Raw genomic sequence first — 19970 nt, forward strand, 5'->3', positions numbered from 1 at the left:
GCTAAAGATATTAGCATTTAAACACAAAATTTATATTTCATCCACAATATGTTCATAAAAAATATACTAATATGCTCTACATAAAAAATTATGACAAAGGATAAACCGATTTAATGCCTGGTCATAAGTCAAAAGAAATTTGATGCCAATTGTTGCTAATCATAAGCCAATTAAAAGAAAAATTGATACAAATTAACTTTATAAAAAACTTTCCATGCTTGGCAATTCTCTCCCTTTGTTATTATCAAAACGAAAAAGGGGGGAGGGGGTGGGCGGGGTTGTTTAATTTTGCAAAGTAGCCCACAATTTGAACATAAAGTTTGAACTAAAGTGTTTTAGTTTCAAAAAGAGCATACATTAATGATTTTCAAAAAATCAATCATATTTTCATTATTCAACAAAGACTATGATTCTCAAGAGTTTTAAATTTTCGTAATGGTCATATTATTCAAAATTTGCAATAATTTTACAAAATTATTCAAAAAAATCACAATTATGTTTTCAAAAAAGATTTTTCACATTCAACAATTTACAGAGTCAAAATTATTTTTACTTATCCTGCTCCCCTAGGCATAAGCTCAGGTGGTAAGGACTTGTGTCAGGCAGCCTTAGACAAAGATGAAGTCTGAGGTTTGAATCATACTGCTTGCAACGCACATCCGCGATTTACCTCCTATGTGTTGGTCGAGGGCATGGCTGGTGTAGGTATGGGACTAGTTTGGTGCGTAAGCCCATGACACCCTACGACGATATCAAAAAAATATATATTAAAGATTTCTAGGGGAGAGGTTTTAAAGTTAAACTCATACAAAATGTTGCAAGATAAAATCGGCGGGATTGCTCTTTCAACTTTTGTTGACCTGAAAAAGGGAAAGGAAGAAAGGCTTGGAGGACCGGGGTGTACTCCGGGGGATCGCTATGATTCCTAAGTAAGGGAAATGCTTTAGAGAGGCCAAATGCAACAGTAAAAATGGGTGTCGAATGACTTACCTTGGTATCTTCCTCACGTCCCTTCTTATAGTGGCTAAGGTTGACCCTTGAGTAGATTTGTCTTTATGGCGCGAGGGCGTGAATCGCTCCCGGGTCATAAAGTGCTCGTGTGTATTACTCCGCCCATTTAAGGTGTCGACGTGGATCTCTCCTCTTCTTTATTGGGTTGGAGTTGATTGCTCCTATCAGAATGTCTAACTTGGGGGGTGATGACTAGGTGTTGACTTCCTCTTATTAGTTGATATATTTTGGGCACATCAGTTGTCCCCCCCCCCCTAGTTTCAAATTTTCAGAAGAAATTTTGAAAGTTGCCATGTCTTCTTCTCATATATGCTAGTTGTCCCCCCTTATCATCATTTTATTATTATTATTATTATTATTATTATTATTATTATTATTATTATTATTATTATTATTATTATTATTACTACACACACACACATATATATTTGGAATACCTGCTGCTCGGCTGGCTAACTCCAGCCTAGCTCGATTTGCCGAGCCGAAGGGGGTGTGGTGCAATTCTTCCGAGCCAATCCGGAGAATGACGGCTTACTCGAGCTAGCGATGGGGTTCAGCTGATTCGAGCTGATTGTCTTCGAACTGCCCTTCTCGAGGATCTGTGCCGGGTAGATATCTTCGATCGGCTTAGTTCGCCCGTATATGCCAAGCAGATCGTACCGACCAGCTTTTGTCGAGCCCCCTTAATGGAGAATTTTTGTCCTCCCTGACCCTTACCGAGCAAATTCTCAAGGCTTTGCTGAACCATTTGTGTCGGGCTGTTCTTCGAAGAACTTTTTACTGAGCTGTTTTTGTTAGGTTGCTCTTTGAGGCGCTTTTTGCCGAGCTATTGTGCCGAACCGCTCTTTGCGATATTTTTGCTGAGCTGTTGCTTTGAGGCCTCTTTACCGAGCTGGCTCCACCGAGCCACTCCCGGGAGTAATCTTTGTCAAGTTGTTGCTTCCAAGGCTTTTTTGCCAAGCAGGTTTTGCCGAGCTGCTCTCCAAAGCACTTTTTGGCGAGCTATTGCTTCGAGGCTTTTTTTGCCAAGTAGGTTTTTCCGAGCTAGTCTCTGAAGCACTCTTTGTCAAGCTACGTCTCTGAGGCTTTTTTTGTCAAGAAGGTTTTTCCAAACTGCTTTTTGAAGCAGTCTTTGCCGAGCTGTTGCTCTAAGGCTTTTTTTTCGAGCAAGTTTTTCCGAGCTACTTTCTGAAGCACTCTTTTCCGAGCTGCTTCTCCAAGGCTTTTTTGTCGAGCAAGCTTTGTCGAGCTGCTCTTTGAAGCACTCTTTTCTGAGCTACTTTCTGAAGCACTCTTTTTCGAGTTGCTTCTCCGAGGCTTTTTTGTCGAGCAGGTTTTGTCGAGCTGCTATTCGGATCACTCTTTCCCGAGCTGCTTCTCCAAGACTTTTTTGCCGAGTAGGTTTTGCCGAGCTGCTCTCTAAAGAACTATTTGCCAAGCTATGGCTCCAAGGTTTTTTTTTTTGCCGAGTAGGTTTTTCCTAGCTGTTGCTTCAAGACTTTTTGGCAGAGTTGCTACTCCGAGGCTTTTTTACCGTCTAATGAGGTGTGCTCATTTGTTGGGCGGTTGTGTGGCCTCACGAGCCATGCTCATCAGTTGGGTCTTGTCTGCCTAATGAGTTGTGCTCATTTGTTGGGCAATTGGGTGGCCTCACGAGGCATGCTCGTCAATTTGGGCCTTATCTGCCTAATGAGTTATGCTCATTTGTTGGGCAACTACGTGGCCTCGTGAGTCGTGCTCGTCAATTGGGTCTTGTCTTCTTAATAAGTTGTGCTCATTTGTTGGACGGTTGGGTGGCCTCATGAGTCGTGCTCGTCAATTTGGGCCTTATCTGCCTCATGAGTTGTGCTCATTTATTGGGTAGCTATGTGGCCTCATGAGTTGCGCTCGTTAGTTGGGCCTTTTCAGTCTAATGAGTTGTGCTCATTTATGAGGCTGTTAGTCGAGCCACTTTCGAAGCGACGTTGCAATCTTATGTATGCCATCCAACAAGATTGTAATAAGTGTGCGTTAAATTGGTCGTACCTCAGGAAGTCACGAATTCTTGGAATTAGCACTATGTCAGCGTGTGTACGAGGATTTTTCATATCTTTTCCCTCGAGATGCACACCCTGTTTCTACATTCTCGCCTCCTTAAGATGCCAACTTCCTCGGAGATCCATGCAGGCTTTTCTCTATAAAGGCATGGGCTCCTTCATTCGCTTCTCATTCCACCCAAAGGGTCCCTTCTTTCCGCTAGGTATGCTCTCCTTCTGCCCTCTCCTTGGTTGTTTTTCTCTACTTTATTGTATATTTGTCTTGTTCTTCACGTTCTTCGTTGTTCTTATTAGAAGTTTGCCTTTTTGATCTATTTTTACATAGTGTCTGTCTTGTTTTTATGCAAAGTCTGTTTGTTTGATTCTTTTGGCACAGTGTCTTCCTTGTTTTTTTGGGAAGCTCGCCTATTTGATCCATTTGCATAAATTGTTTATTTTGTTTGCTCCACCTTTCAATTTTATCATGGAGTCTTCAGCACACCCATTCAGGGCTTCGGTCACAGTAAGGAACGCTTGGTGTGATCGGTCCTCCTCCGCTATTCAAAATGTTTGGTACTTTTTTGTTATCCCCGTGAATATTAGTGTTAGGTTGCCCAGTAGCTCAGAGTCGACCCTTGATCCTGGCCCCAGTGAGCTCTGTTTGTACACGAACTACCTGGACTTAGGTCTTAGACTTCCTTTTCCCCATTTTATTTCTGATGTACTACGTTTTTATCGCATAGCCCCCTCATAGCTTGTTCCAAACTCCTACCTTTCCCTGGTGTGCTTTGCCATTCTACTGCTTAGATAAGGTTATCAACCCACGATGCCTCTCTTTTGGAGTTGCTTCCAAATGAGGATGCACTTTGTAGACAAGAAACTGTACTACTTCAACTCTTTGTCGGACTATAAATACTTTACTCCGGGCAGTTCTTGCATACACAATTGGAAGTCCCGATACTTCTTTGTATCCAGGCAGTTGAATTAAATCGGCTCTCGCATTTGGTCTGCTCCTCTTGATGGTGACGTTCTCTCCCCTTTATTTATTTATTACGTATGCAGGGGCTATGTGTAGGGTACCTATTGCTTACATGTTTCCTTTTTTTTTTTTTTTAGCTAGGGTGCATCATATTCCTCCGACGCTCTCTCCCGGCAAGTAGGCCATCCTGAAAGAGCTACGAACCCTTGGTTAGCAAGGGATAGTCCCTCACGAGGAGCTACTCAAGGAGCGAGTCTTTGTGTAGTGGGGGATCAGCCCTGTTAGACCAAGTTGTTAAGGGTCTTTCATTCCTACTATGTTTTGATGACAACAACCCATTAGCTGTTCCTTGAGGCTACTAACCTTTTTCTCTAAGTCATGTTTCAGCTGCACAGAACGACACCAGAACCAACAAGTTTCAAATCATTCGAAGCAACTCATGTCACGACCAAAGGCACGGCCTCTCAAAGCATTTATGAAAACACGATATACATGTGATCTAAAGGATGAGTGTGAAAGTGAGAGAGAGACTTTTGTAAATCCCTTGTACATAAAGTAACTCAAAATTAAGAGCAAGAAATGGGCATATCACACACACACAATAAAGCTATTAAAAGTGTGTAAAGAAACCCCCAAACGGACAAAGACCTTCTTTGAACTTAAAAGAAATTTTCCAAAGAAGAAGGGACTCATCGACGAACACAGGGTTCTCGTCAACGAAAATAAACCGAGAGGTACTTGAATTCAGAACCTGAAATCGTCAACGAACACAAGGCATTCTCGATGAATGTTTTGAAGAACTCATCGATGAACACAGGGTTCTCGTCGACGAAACGAAACCAAGAGGCACCGGAATTCAGAACCAATAACTCATCAACGAACACAGGGCTTCATCGACGAATTGACTGAAGACCTCGTCGATGAATTTCAGATTTCATCGAAGAACGTCGGGTAGCAGCGTTCATTAAATGCTGCAGAATGGCTAGTTTGACCCTTGTCTTACATTAATAAATGCCCAACGACTCTCCAGCATTCCTCTCGCCCATTTGGTGTTTAAATAGGTGATTTTGCATTTACTTCTCACCAAGAAAGTTTATATTGTATTGAGATCATTTATTGGTCATTTAAATCTAGGGTTTGCTCATACACTCACTTGCCCTCTTCTTGCTGCTCTTAGTTTTGTTTCTACTTTATTGATAAGAGGACATTAAGTGAGGATATTTTTGTGATACTCAACTCAAAGGGAGCATTCAAATTCGTATTTATTTCTCATCTACTTCTTGTAAAGAAAAGGCTCTTTGTGAGCCATTGTAGGGTGTCTCTAAATGAGCACCTCGTTGAAGCTCTTTGTGAGCATCTGTGTGTACTGGCTTCTCCACCTGAAGGAGGATCATTATGGATTTTAAGAATCCTTGAGTTGGTCTCAAGGCGTGTACGTAGGCGGGGTGCCGAACCACATAAATATCTCTGTGTAAGTTCTTCTCTCATATCTCTTTTATACTGTTATTGTGATTTCCTGCGTCTTTACACTGTGATTTTATGAACTTGTTCTTGGTAAAATTTTTGTGCTTGTAGAAAGTTTGCACATCCGTGAAGAACGTCTATTCACCCCCCTCTAGATCCTCAACCGGGCCAACAAGCCCCATTTCCCCAAGTCTTATCTTACCTTTGATCTCTTAATATGTATATATATATATATCCAGATATTTCTGTTGTTCTTGGTATTCTTACCTCCTCTTCTAACTTTGCAGATATGAAGTTTAACAAGTATGAATCTCTCATGGGGGAAGCCAAAAAACAAAGGGCGAGTAGGAATAAGAAGAAGATAAGGGAGCTTGAAGGAGAGTCGTCTCAGAGGGAAGCGGCTGTTATAGGTGACAGTGAGGCTCCTATTGCGAAGAACATTGCAGCAGTAAATCCCCCTGTCCCTATGGTTTTTAATGAGGTTATTTTCCACGAGCTGACCCGTTCTTCTCCCACACTGTGCAGGGCAATCCATGTGGAAGATTTTGTGCAGGCCCATTTTTCTCTAACTAATGTCCTTTCGGCGAAGATCCAACACACCACATATCAGGTATCTGTTTAATTCATGCTTTTTGATTGTGTTCTCCTTTTTCTCGTTGGAGTTTTTTAAGTTGTTCTTCCCTTTGTTTTTTCTCAACTGGCGACAATGGCCTTGGCATAGGAAGAGAAGGTTGTCGATATGTATCGGCAGACCTTGGATGCCAGGGAAAAATATGTTGTCACCCAGAACAAGCTCCGTGATGTCGAGATCCACGAGCGGGCCCTTCAGGAAAAGATCGAACAGATTCGAAGGGAGGAGGTTCCTACTGCTGCGGTAGCTGCTAATGTTGCCCGAGCTGCAGTAAGGGAGTATAAGGATTCAGCACAGTTCGTCATGGACAACGCAAAAATTTATCGAGTAAAATTCAGGAGGTGCCGAGAGTAGGTGAAGACTATGCACCCTGACCTTCCCTTGGATGGTGTGTGTTCACACTTGTACATCTGTGAGAGTCCTAACTCTGTGGAAAAGATAGACGAGGAGGAAGAGGGGGAGGAAGAGGAAGCTGGAGAGGGGAGAAAAGCAAGCTGATCTATTGAAAGAATTTTATCTATATTTTTATTCAACATGATGCAATGCATTTTTGAGTTTATTGATGGTACAACTGTTGTATTTGAAACTTTACTACTTCATTGTACGATACACTTAAGAGTAATATTTTTTTAGCATATCGGAGTTCCACATATTTTTAATCTTCTTTCCCTCTATGTCCTCTAATTTGTATGTCCCCGATTTTATTTCCGTTGTAACCCCGTATGGTCCCTCCCAGCTCAGTTTTAGCTTGTGTGGCCCTAGTTCTAGTGGGATGGTTTGTGCCTTCCTAATGACTAGGACTCCAGGTTGGAAGTTTTGCACTCTTACATGAGTATTGTAGTATTTCGCCACCTTTTGTTGGTATGCCGTGATTTTTAGGCTCGCCTACCCTTGTCTCTCTTCTAACAAGTCTAGCTCCACCCTGAACTCTTCATTGTTGTCTTACTAATCAAAGTATTGCCTTCGCCAAGAGGGGATCCCCACTTCTGCGGGGATGATGACTTCTACACCAAATGCGAGCATAAATGGGGTTTCCCCAGTCACTACTCGTTGGGTAGTGTGGTATGCTCAGATGATGGAGGAGAGCTCTTTTACCCACCTGCCTTGCACAGACTCGAGCCATCTCCTTAAGCTTTATAGTATCATTCGGTTCATGTTTTCCACCTGACCATTACTTCAAAGGTGTGCCACTGATGCAAACAAGAGTTTAATGGACAGGTCAGAACAGAATTTTTTGAAGCGCTCATTGTCGAACTGTCTCTCGTGATTAGTGACTATGGCCAATGGGATTTTGAACCGACAAACCACCGATTTCCAAATGAATCGTGTGATTTTTCGCTCGGTTATGTGGGCCAAGACTTCGACCTTTACCCATTTAGTGAAGTAATCAATTGCCATCAGCAGGAACTTCCTTTGGCCGGTGGCTGGAGGTAGAGGTCCCACGATGTCTAGTCCCCACTGGATGAAGGGACAAGTACTGGTTAAAGGGAAGATAAGATTAGATGGCACATGAGGCACTCTCGCGCATTGCTAGCAGCTGTCACACCATTTGACGAACTCAACTGCGTCCTTCCTCATTGTGGGCTAGTAAAATTCTTGCCGCAAAGCCTTGTAAGCTAGAGCCCTATTGGCTAGATGATTTCCACATACCCCTTCATGGATTTCCCTTAGTACGTACTCTCCTTCTTTATTACTCAGACACCGAAGGTATGGCAGCGTTAAAGATCGTCGGTATAGCTCCTGATTTATAAGTGTGTACCTTGCCGCCTTCTTCCTCACCTTTAGAGACTCCTTTTTGTCCTCTGGTAGGGATCCGTCACAGAGGTATTGCACCAGAATCGCCCTCCAATCTCCCTTATTGATTTCAGAATCCATCAAGTTAACACTGCCCTCCTCATATGAGGGTTTTCCGAATCGTTCTAGGTAAATAGCATCTCTCCATTCCGAGCTAGTGGTTGAGGCTAATTTCGCGAGCGCATTAGCCTTGGTGTTCTCAGCTCTTGGCATGCGTTCTATATCGAAATGAATGAATGCCTTAGCATATTCTTGGGTCTTTGATAGATACTTCTTCATTTTCTAATCCCTAGCTTCAAATTTTCCTTTCACCTGCTCTACTGCCAATTGAGAATCACTTGATACCTTAATCTGTGCTACCCCTAGTGCTTCTGTCAAGCATAGTCCTACTAACAAAGCTTCCTACTCAGCGTCATTGTTTGTTGCTTAGAACTCCAATTTTAATGCGTAAAGAGTCTTTGTACCATTCGGTGCCGTGAGGATAAACCACGCTCCTCCTCCAACTGCATTAGATGTGTCGACGTGTAGTGTCTATACGTCTGAGTTTCCTACTATCTCGAGGGGTCTTTCGACTATGAAGTCAGCTAGCACCTAGGCCTTGATAGCAGGCCTTGGTAGGTATTGTACGTCAAACTCGCCCAATTCAATGGACCACTTCATCATCCTTTCCATACTCTCCGGCCGATGAAGAATCTGCCTCGATGGTAAGTTGGTTAGTACAATTACCTTGTGTACCTGAAAGTAGGGCCCTAACTTTCGTGTGGCACAAATGATGGAGAAGGCTGCCTTTTCAGTCATACTGTAATTCTTCTCGGCTCCACTCAGCACCTTGCTAGTGTAGCATATGGGTCTATGCTGCCTGCCTTCTTCTCGAACTAGAACCGAGCTGACAGCATTTGTCGTCGATGCTATTTATAAGTAGAGGTCTTCTCTCATCTTCGCCTTTGTTAATAGAGGTGGAGAGCCAAGATACTGTTTGAGCTGTTCGAAGGCTTTATTCTGCTCCTCCCCCCATTCAAATCCTCTTTTCTTCCTTAGTGCCTTGAAGAAGGGTAGGCCTTTGTCCCCTGAGCAGGAGACAAATCTACTAAGGGAGGCTATCCTTCCTGTCAAGATTTGGATCTCCTTCTTTGTTCGTGGGGCCTCATTTCTAAAAGCGCCCTTATTTTGTCCAGGTTAGCTTCTATCCTTCTGTCTGTCACCATAAACCTGCCGAAACACCAAACACGCACTTTGAAGGGTTTAGTTTCATTTGGTACCTGCATAACAGCTCAAACGTCTCCCTCAGATCTTTGTAGTGCCCCTCCGCTTTTAAACTTTTCACCAGCATGTCGTCTACGTATGCCTCCATCATTTTTCTGAGCTAATCTTTAAATACCTTGTTCACCATTTTCGTTCGGTTTCCTTACTAGAACCACGTTGTTTAGTCACTCCGGATAGTTAACCTCCCTGACGAACTTGGCTTGCACTAGCTTCGTCACCTCTTCATCAATTACCTTGATTCGCTCCATCGCAAATCTCCTTTTCTTCTGTTTCATAGGTTAGTGGTTGGGGTCAACTTACAACCTGTGCTCTATGATTGTCGGGTCAATACCCAGTATATCTTCAGCCGACAAGCGAACACGTCTACTAATTTGCCCAGCAGTTCGCTTAGTTCTGCTCTCAAGGTGTCAAGTAGGCGGCTCCCAATCTACACACACCTCTCATGTTTGCCTTTTAGGGGTACGCGTATGATTTCTTCATCCACCGTGCTGATTTGAGGGTATTCCCCCTCACCTCCAGGTCTTCCATAGTTAAGGTCTCCCAGGGTTCCGTTTTCCCTTTTAGGGCCGTTACGTAGCAGTTTCGAGCCGCTGCTTGGTCTCCTTTGACCACCCCGTGTAAGAACTCGAACCGTGAAAACGGGGTTTAAATATTTAAAGAGAGGGACATTTTGGAAAAGAGCAGATTTCGTCGACGAAGCCTTTGTTCTTCTCCTCGACGAAATTCAGAGACTCGTCGACGAGGAGAAGCCGAGGAGTCTCAAAAAAATCAGAGATGTCAAATTCGTCAACGAGGCCACCGATTCGTCGACAAAATCAGTGAATGATTCGTCGACGAAGGCACCATTTCGTTCGATGTATACGGTACATCCAGGTAGTACAAAGATGTATCGAGACTTGCACGAGACCTTCTGGTGGTCTGGTATGAAGAAGCAGATTGCTCAGTTCGTGGAGCAGTGTCTGACATGTCAGCAGGTGAAAGCTGAACATCAAAGGTTGGCAGGGCCGTTGCAGCCTTTGCCTATTTCGGTGTGGAAATGGGAGCATATTTCCATGGATTTTGTGATTGGATTGTCGCCAACGCTTCATGGGCAGAATGCTATCTGGGTGATCATAGATAGATTGACGAAATCTGCTCATTTCATACCGATGAAGGTTAGCTATCCGGTAAGTAGGTTAGCAGATATGTATACGCATAAGATTGTGAGAATGCATGGAGTACCGGTGTCCATTATGTCAGATCAAGATCCGAGGTTTACTTATCGATTCTGGACGAGCTTGTAGGAGGCATTGGGGATGAAGCTTACTTTCAGTACAGCGTTCCACCCCCAGACTGATGGACAGTCGGAGAGGACGATACAGATATTGGAAGATATGTTGTGAGCGTGTGTGTTAAACTTTGGTGGTAGCTGGATACGGTTTATGCCACTTGTGGAGTTCGCTTATAACAACAACTTCCAGTCTAGTATCGGGATGGCACCGTTCGAGGCCTTGTATCGTCGAAGGTGTTGATTGCCTTTGTGTTGGGATGAGGTTGGTGAACGTCAGTTGTTAGGACTTGAACTTGTGCAGCAGCTGTCTGAGAAGATGGGTTTGATCCGAGAGAGGATTAGATCAGTTCAGAGTCGGTAGAAGAGTTATGCAGATGTTTGCCACTGTGAGTTAGAGTTCAAAGTGGGAAATAAGGTATTTCTACGTATTGCTCCAATGAAAGGGGTGATGAGATTCGGCAGGAATGGCAAGTTGAGCCCAAGGTATGTCGGACCATTCGAGGTACTTAAGCGAGTGGGTTCGGTAGCCTACAAGATTGCATTACCTCCAGCACTTTCGAGGGTCCACGATGTGTTCCACGTATCCATGTTGAGGAGGTATGTGTTGGTTCCTTCACATGTTATTAGTTATGATGAGTTAGAAATTGGCGATACTTTAGCCTATGACGAGATACTTGTTCAGGTTCTGGACCATAAAGTTCAGAAGCTTCATACCAAAGAGATACCGTTAGTAAAGGTATTATGGCAAAACCATGAGGTTGAGGAAGCTTCTTGCGAACTGGAAACGAAAATATGCTAGAAGTATCCATAGTTGTTTTGAGCACTTGTACATGATCCTACTGTGGGTTGGGATAGGTGGTCAGTCATCAGGAGTGTGTATGTATTGTGAACTCCTGAGACTGTTGTATATGTAACCACGGTATTCCTCCGCCATAAGTGAGGGTATGTATGTGTATGTGTATGATGGGGCTACGCTGTAGTGGTCGCCAGTTTTTCTCTAGAGTTGTGTCTACGTATTCGATTGTATGAATGAATTTGTGAATGAGAGATGGCAAATTTTGAGGACGAAATTTTTGTAAGGAGGGGAGATTGTAAGAACCTGAATCGTGAAAATTGGGTTTAAATATTTGAAGAGAGGGACATTTTGGAAAAGAGCAGATTTCGTCGACGAAGCCAGAATTCGTCGACGAAGCTTTTGTTCTTCTCGACGACAAAATTTAGAGACTTGTTAATGAGGAGAAGCCAAGGAGTCTCGAAAAAACTAGAGATGCTAGATTCAACGACGAGGCCACCGATTCGTCGATGAAATTGGGTCGGGTCAAAGGGCTATAAAAGGAAATTTTCATAACTTTTTCACTAAGTTACTTTAAATATATCTATCTCTCTCTAACCTCTCCCTACTCTCTCTCTCTCTCTCTCTCTAAATTTCTTCGCCGATCGTTGATGGAATAAAAAATCTGAGGTTACCACGAGGATCGTGGAAGGATTATCTACGATTTCTACGGATCAGAATCTCGTTTCTGGAATTTTTGGGTTTCAGCATAAAATCGAGGTAAGGCTCAGTTTTCAATTCTAATCCGATAGTTTTGTAGAGGATGGTCTTGTGAGTATATTCTATACTGTGATTTGTAGGTTTTTGAACTTGGTTCGCTATTTTGGGGCCTTGGAGTTCGGGATTGGATATTCAAGGAAAAGGTAAGGGGAACTATGTTTATATTGGTTATTTTTGAAATCAGGCTCGGTGGAACTGTGGTCCACGGTCCTGTGTGTATTTTGGCTACTCATTTGGGGGAAATATAATGGGAAAAACTATGGATTTTTCATTATTACAGTTTTGGGAAAAAGGGAGCGACGGGTTGCATCTCGGGTTTTGTTGAAAACCGTGTATATATGTTGATTTATACTGTGATATGGAAAATGATTGTGCCTTGACTTGTTTAAACTGTATTTGTTTGAAAAACCATGATTTAGATTACCAAATGGGTGTGATTTGTTTGGTTATATGAGCATACATATGTTGTATCTTTGTGAAATAGGAACGAGGTTCCGAATTGTTCCAGGTTGAAAATCCAGCTTTTGCCGAAGAGTGTGCAATACCACTAGATTGGTTGGCTTTCGAGCCATAGGGTGTGCGAACACCAGATCTGCACCGGTTCAACGTTGATGTTGTGCCAGGTTACCGTGGGCACCGACTTTTGCTGAAGGGTGTGAAATACCACCAGGCTGTCGGCGTTGGCCAAAGGGTGTGAAATATCACCAGATCACCGGTTTTTACCGAAGGGTGTGAAATACCACCAGACAGTCCCGCTTCGAGCCGAATGGTGTGACGACACTAGATTGTATTGCTTGGTTTGTGAAAATACTGGAACTGTTTTGATTGTTTTGACTATAGATCTATGCATGTAGTGTATCATGATAACACTCAAATGTCACACACCGATATAACCTATGTTCTTCCTTATTGAGAGGTGTCTCACCCCTACTATACGTACATTTTTACAGGTCCTTCGGGTAACCAGAAATAGCGTCCTGGTGTAGGGAGCGTAGTGGCCGGTGTACTGCGTTTAGCGATAGGCAAGTGCTAGGACTGTAATTTTGGTGGGTTGCCATTTTGGGATGTGTTGGGCACCCGTTTGTACGTTTTGATAGAGTTTTATGTTTGCTCTTGTATAGACTCTGGTATGGTACTGCATATGTATGTATGGTTTTTCCATTGCATATATGATTATGTTTGGATATGTTTAGGGTGCCTGGGAACCCCACGGGGTCAAACCCTCATCCATTGTACTATATCCTTGGATGTTTGATCGGATACAGGGATAGGTTGGGTTACATTTTCACCCCTGGGTCCCATTTCGAGGTTTGGGGCGTGACACCCCAGTCCCGTGCGGAGTAGGGAATTTCATCTTGAGGTAGTATGTATCGTTAGGGCCTAGACCGCATTAAGCAAGGGTTGGCCTAGTATGATGTTGTATACTGATGGCCGGTTGACCACCAGGAATTTTGTTAGGGAAGTAACTTGTTGTGGGGTCGTTCCCATTGTTACTGGTAGTGTGATTGTTCCCATGGGATGAACTACGTCCCCACCGTAACTGACCAGGGGGGTTGAGATTGGTTTGAGTCGTTCCTTGTCGATCTTCATTCCTTCAAGCACCAACTAGAACATAACATTAGTCGAGCTCCCATTATCTATCAATACACGTCTTACTTTGTAATTTGCCACCAGTAGGGAGAGTACTAGTGCGTCGTCGTGTGGTTGTTACACTCCTTCTTCGTATCCACTGTCAAAGATGATAACCTCATCTTGTTTATTCCTTTTGCTGCTTGGTTCCCCCTTCTATGTTGAGAGTATCTACTTAGCATATCTTTTGCTAGCACCTCCGTTGTCTCTGCCACTAGATCCTCCAAAGATCACTGCGATTTCCCCTATGATCTGCTCTTCTTTCTTATCCTTGTTTTTCTGTTCCTGAGGTTCCCCCTGTCGATCTTCCTTCTTTATGAATCTCGACAAGTATCCCCTTTTAATCAAGGCTTTAATCTCGTTCCTAAACTGAATACACTCCTCTGTATCATGCCCATGATCTCTATGGAATTGACAGAACTTGGACATGTTGCGTTTATATGAAGGGGTTCACATAGGTTCGGGCCAGGAGACATAGTCCTTCTTCCTTATATGCATCAACACATCGAACCGTGATGCATTTAGAGGTGTATAGGTGGAGAAATTACTTGATTGCCCTCTTTACTTAGAGCTAGCAAGCAATATAATGGTCTCCTATCTCTTTGTGGGTCTAGAGGGTTCTCCTGTCTCCCGACTACTACCTTTCCTTTTGAGTTTGATGCGATTTCCCCTAGTGTCCATCATTTCTTCAAGGTTAATATACTTCTATGCTCGAGCCATCAATTCCCCCATGTTAGCCGGCGGATTCTTCCCCATAGAGTACAGGAAGTTTCTGGGCTAAAAGGTTGTGGTCAAAGCTGCCAAAGCCACACCCATGCCTAGGTTGCAGATCTCCAGGGTCGCAGTGTTGAAGCGATGCTTGAACTTCTTAAGCGTCTCCCTTTCTCCCTGGACCATGCTCATTAGATGGGTTGATGTTCTGACGATTCTCCAACTACTAAGGAGGTGGACTGTGAATAGCTGCTCCATCTCAGAGAAAGAACCAATCGATCCAAGTCGCAGGGTCTGGTACCAATCTCTGGCACTACCTTTAAGGGTTGCTGCAAAAGCTCGGCACATGATGCGTCTAGAGCGCCATGCAACTGCATCAACACCCTGAAGGTGTCCAAATGGTCAATTGGGTCAGACAGACCCTCGTACCTTTCAAAAGTTGGCATCTTGAATTTGCTCGGCAGTGAAACCTCCATCACTTCTTCAGTGAATGGTAGCTCTGAGGATCTTAGAGATGCTTCCCTGTAGAAGGGGTTGGTCTTGCCTTCTTTCATCATTTTCTCTATTTGGTCTATTTTTTTAATCCTTTCTTCTAGCTTCGTCGATCTTTGTTGGTTGACTCCTATGCTATTCACATCTTCTACCTTCTTGGTGAGGTAAGTTTTATCCTCACCCTCCTTTGGCTTATCTGGTTTCTTGGTTGCATTGGGACTCACCTGTTGTTGATGGAGGACATGCCCTTCTTGACTCTTTTGCTGTAAGAGCAGGTTGAACATATCCTCCATTTTCTTTTGAAAGGCAAGGAATTCTTTTCTGGTGACCCCTGATGGTTGTATGGGTATGGAGTGAATGGACTAGGGCAACTCTTTTCCGGTAGCAGAACTAGAGCTAGAGCTACATGTGGTTGGCATTGTTTGAATGTTGGAGGTCAAGAGCAAGATGATCACCTCTCAAAAGCAAGTTCCCACAGACAACGCCAACTGTTGCAAGATAAAATCGACGAGACTGTTTTTTTTACTTTTGTTGACCTAAAAAAGGGAAAGGAAGAAAGGCTTGGAGGATCCGGGGTATACTCCGGGGGATCGCTTTGATGCCTAAGTAAGGGAAATGCTTTAGAAAGGCCAAATGCAACGGTAAAAATGGGTGTCGAATGACTTACCTTGGTCTCTTCCCCGCATCCCTTCTTATAGTGGCTAGGGTTGACCCTTAAGTGGATTTGTCTTAATGGCGTAGGGGCGTGAATCGCTCCCGAGTCATAAAGTGCCCGCATGTATTACTCCGCCCATTTAAGGTGCTGGTGTGGATCTCTCCTCCTCTTTATTGGGTTGGAGTTGATTGCTCTTGTCGGAAGGTCTCACTTGGGGGGTGATGTATAGTGACCCAAATAATTATAGTATTTAAATAATATTAGGGAGGGAGGAAATAGAAATTGGAAAGGAAAAGAAAGAGGCAGCATGCCTCGTCGACGAATGCGTTACAATTGGGCTCGTCGACGAGGGTACGTTTCGTCGATGAGAAAATAACGAGAGGGGGTTTTGGGTGATTATGAATTTCATCGACGAGGAGAGAATTCGTCGACGCGTGGCTCATCGACGAGGGGCAGTGTATAAATAGTTCTAAATGCCATTTTTTGGTGGATTTTTTCCGCATAATTTCTCTCTTTTCCTCCCGTCAGGGGGTGAGGGTTATGTCATTTATAGTAATGCATCCTTGAAAGGACTTGGTTGTGTGTTGATGCTGCATGGAAGGGTGGTAGTGTATGTTTCTAGGCAGTTGAAAGAATATAAAAAGAACTACCCTACCCATGATCTTGAATTGGCTGCAGTAGTACACATGTTGAAGATTTGGAAGCATTATCTGTATGGAAAGTGTTGTGAGATCTTTTCCGACCACGAGAGTTTGAAATACTTTTTCACGCAGAAGGAATTGAATATGAGTCAGAGAAGGTGGTTGGAGCTTATTAAGGATTTTGATTGCACTATCAGTTACCACCTAGGAAAGGCTAACGTGGTAGCTGATGTGTTGAGCAGGAAATTTAGGGAATCAGTGTTGGCGGCTATGGAGATTTGGTATCCAATCATGATGGATTTGGAGAGACTCAACATTAAATTAGTTGAAAATGGTTCTCAGGCTCACATTGTCAGTTTAGTAGTGCAACTACTTTACAAGTGAGGATTAAAGCTACTCAGAGAGAAGACCTAGAATTAACAGTGGTGATGGACAAAGTGTAGAGTGGTTAGGGGGGAGGAATTCAGTGTTGCAAATGACGGAGCTTTGCGGTTTTGTTCCAGGTTATGTGTTCTTGCCGATGCTGACATCAGAAAGACTATTTTGGAGGAAGCTCATAGATCTTTGTATACAGTTCATCCCGACAGTACGAAGATGTCACGCACCGAACCCTGAAATGGGACCTAGGGGTGAAAATGTAACCTAACCTGTCTTTGTATCATAAAAAACATCCACAGATGCAGTACCAAGGATGAGGGTCCGACCCCGTGGGGTTCCCAAGCACCCTAAACACATCCAAACACAATCATATAAGCAACGGAAAAAGGTCATTCTATATATACATATGCAATACCATACCAGAGTCTATACAAGAACAAAAACAGGCTCAATCAAAACATACAAATGGGTGCCCAAATACATCTCAAAATCTCAACCCACCAAGATACAGTCCTAGCACTTACCCAAGCGCTAACCGCAATACATCGGCCACTATGCTCCCTACACCAGGACGCTAGTTCCGATTACTCGAAGGACCTATAAAAATGTACGTACAGTAGGGGGTGAGACACCTCTCAGTAAGGAAGAACACAGGTTATATCGGTGTGTGACATTTAAGTGTTATTATGATGTAGCACACGCAGTTAAATGCAGTCCTGTACTAGTTTTACACAGTGCATGCACGCACACATACACATGATCAGCAATCCCAGTGTCGTCACACCCATCGGCCCGAAGTCGGCCTGCGACATACAGTGTTGGCCCGTAGCCGACCCATGAACACGACACCACCGGCACATGGTTAGTCCCCGACTCCCATGGCATCGTACCGGCGCTAACTGGTGGATCCACACCCTTTGGCTTGATCTGCCGGAATAGGCTCATGCCCTCGGATATAGAGCCAGACACTCCTGCCTGCGTGGCAGGAAATAAACACACGTCCTCGAATATAGAGCCGGACACTGTCAGTACCTGGAGCAATTCGAAACATCGTTCCTACTAACATTTCAACAGTCACACACACATGCATGCTCATATAACAAAACAAACCACACCCATTTGGTAATATAAAATCATGATTTTCCAAACACATACAGTTTAAATAAGTCAAGGCACGGTCATCCCTATAACACAATATAAATCAACATATACCCTCGATTTTCAACAAAACCCGGGATGCCGCCTATCGCCCCCTTTTTCCCAAAACTGTAATAATGAAAAACTCATAGTTTTCCCTGTTAGATCCCCCCAAATGGGTAGCCAAAACACACGCAGGACCGTGGACCACAGTTCCATCGAGTTCGATTTCGAAAATAACAGATATAAACACAATTCCCCTTACCTTTTCCCCGAATAGCCAATCCCAAACTCTAAGGTCCCTAAACAGCGAACCGAGTTCCAAAACCTACAAATCACAATACAGAATATACTCACAACACTGTTCCCTACAAAACTACCGGATCAAAATTGAAAATCGAGCCTTACCTAGATTTAAAGCCGAAACCCAAAAATCTCCAAAACGGGATTCCGATCTGTGGAACTTGTAGAGAATCCTTCCACGATCCTCGTGGTAACTTCAGATTCACGATTCTAACGATGATCAGTGAAGAAATCTAGAGAGATAGAGAGTAGGGAGAGTTGAAGAGAGAGAGAGAGAGAAAGAGATTTGAAGTTTCTTAATGGTTAAGCAATGAAATTTATATTTATAGCCCCTATGACCCGGGAAAACTCATCAACGAGATGGTGTCCTCATCGACGAGGCTCTATAGTCCTCTCGTCGATGAGACCGTGGATTTGTCGACGAATCCTGATATCCCCGGTTTCCTGAAACTCCTCGGCTTCTCCTCGTCGATGAATCTCTGAACTTCATCAACGAGACTTACATAGACTTCATCGATGAACTTTGGTTTTGCCGACAAAATCTGCCAATTTCCCAATTTGCCCCTCCCTTATTTATTTAAACCCATTTATCACGGTTCGGGTTCTTACAGAAGATGTATAGGGATTTGCAAGAGTCATACTAGTGGAGTGGTATGAAGAAAGAGATCGCCGAGTATGTAGCGCAGTGCTTGACATGCTAGCAGATAAAAGCTGAGCACCAGAGGCCGGCAGGGCAGTTGCTACCATTATTTATCCTAGAGTGGAAGTGGGATCATATATCTATGGATTTTGTATTAGGACCGTCAACGGCGTTGCACGACCAAAATACCATCTGGGTGATTGTTGACCATTTGACTAAGACCGCCCACTTTTTGCCTATCAAGATCAGCTACTCTCTCAATTGTTTAGCAGAGATTTACATTCAAGAAATAGTTCGTTCTCATGGGGTGCCGGTATCTATTATGTCGGATCGAGACCCACTCTTTACGTCACGATTTTGGAGGAGTTTGCAGGAAGCACTAGGGTCTTAGTTTTCTTTTAGCATGACATTCCATTCTCAGTTAAATGGACAAACTGAGAGGACGATACAAATATTAGAAGATATGCTTCGAGCGTGCGTATTAGATTTTGAGGGTAGTTGGACTCAGTGCATGCCGCTGGTGGAATTTGCGTATAATAATAGTTATCATACCAGCATTGGCATAGCACCATTTGAAGCACTATATGGTAGGAGATGTCGTTCCCTTTTATTTTGGGATGAAGTGGGGGAGCGACAAGTAGTGGGGCCAGAGCTTGTTCAGCATACATGTGATGAGGTTCAACTTATCAGAGATAGGATTAATGCAGCTCAGAGCTGACAGGAGAGTTATGCTAATAATCACCGCAGGAATCTGGAATTTGATGTCGGTAATCATGTATTTCTGAAGATAGCTTCGTTGAAAGGGGTTATGCGATTTGGAAATAAGGGTAAACTTAGCCCTAGGTTTATCGGTTCATTTGAGATTCTAGATAAAGTGGGACTGGTTGCCTACAGGTTAGTTTTGCCACCTGTATTATCCAGGATTCACGACATTTTCCACATATCTATGTAGAGGAAATACGTCCCTGACCCTTCTCGTATTATCAACTATGGTAAATTAGAGCTCAGTGATTCACTGGTGTATGAGGAGGTGCTAGTACAAATTATGGATAGGAAAGTGCAGGAATTACGTAACAAGAAGATTCTTTGATAAAAGTTTTGTGGAGGAATCATGCAGTGGAAGAGGCTTCTTAGGAATCCGAGGAGCAGATAAAATAGAAGTACCCACAATTATTTCAAGAAGCTTAGGTAGTTAAGTAATATTTCTTTTGCGGGTACATGTAATAGTTCTATTAGTAAGTGGTATTTTAGTTTTAGGAGAATTTTATTTTGTTTATGTAATCTCCCAGGACTCAGAATGTAATCACGGTATTCCTTCGCCATAAGTGAGAGTAAGTAATAAAATAAGTAGACCACTTTTCTTTAAGGGAGGATGAATTATATGAACAATAAATTTCGAGGACTA

Source organism: Malania oleifera, chromosome 11, assembly GCF_029873635.1.
Source record: "Malania oleifera isolate guangnan ecotype guangnan chromosome 11, ASM2987363v1, whole genome shotgun sequence".
Lineage (NCBI taxonomy): Eukaryota > Viridiplantae > Streptophyta > Magnoliopsida > Santalales > Ximeniaceae > Malania > Malania oleifera.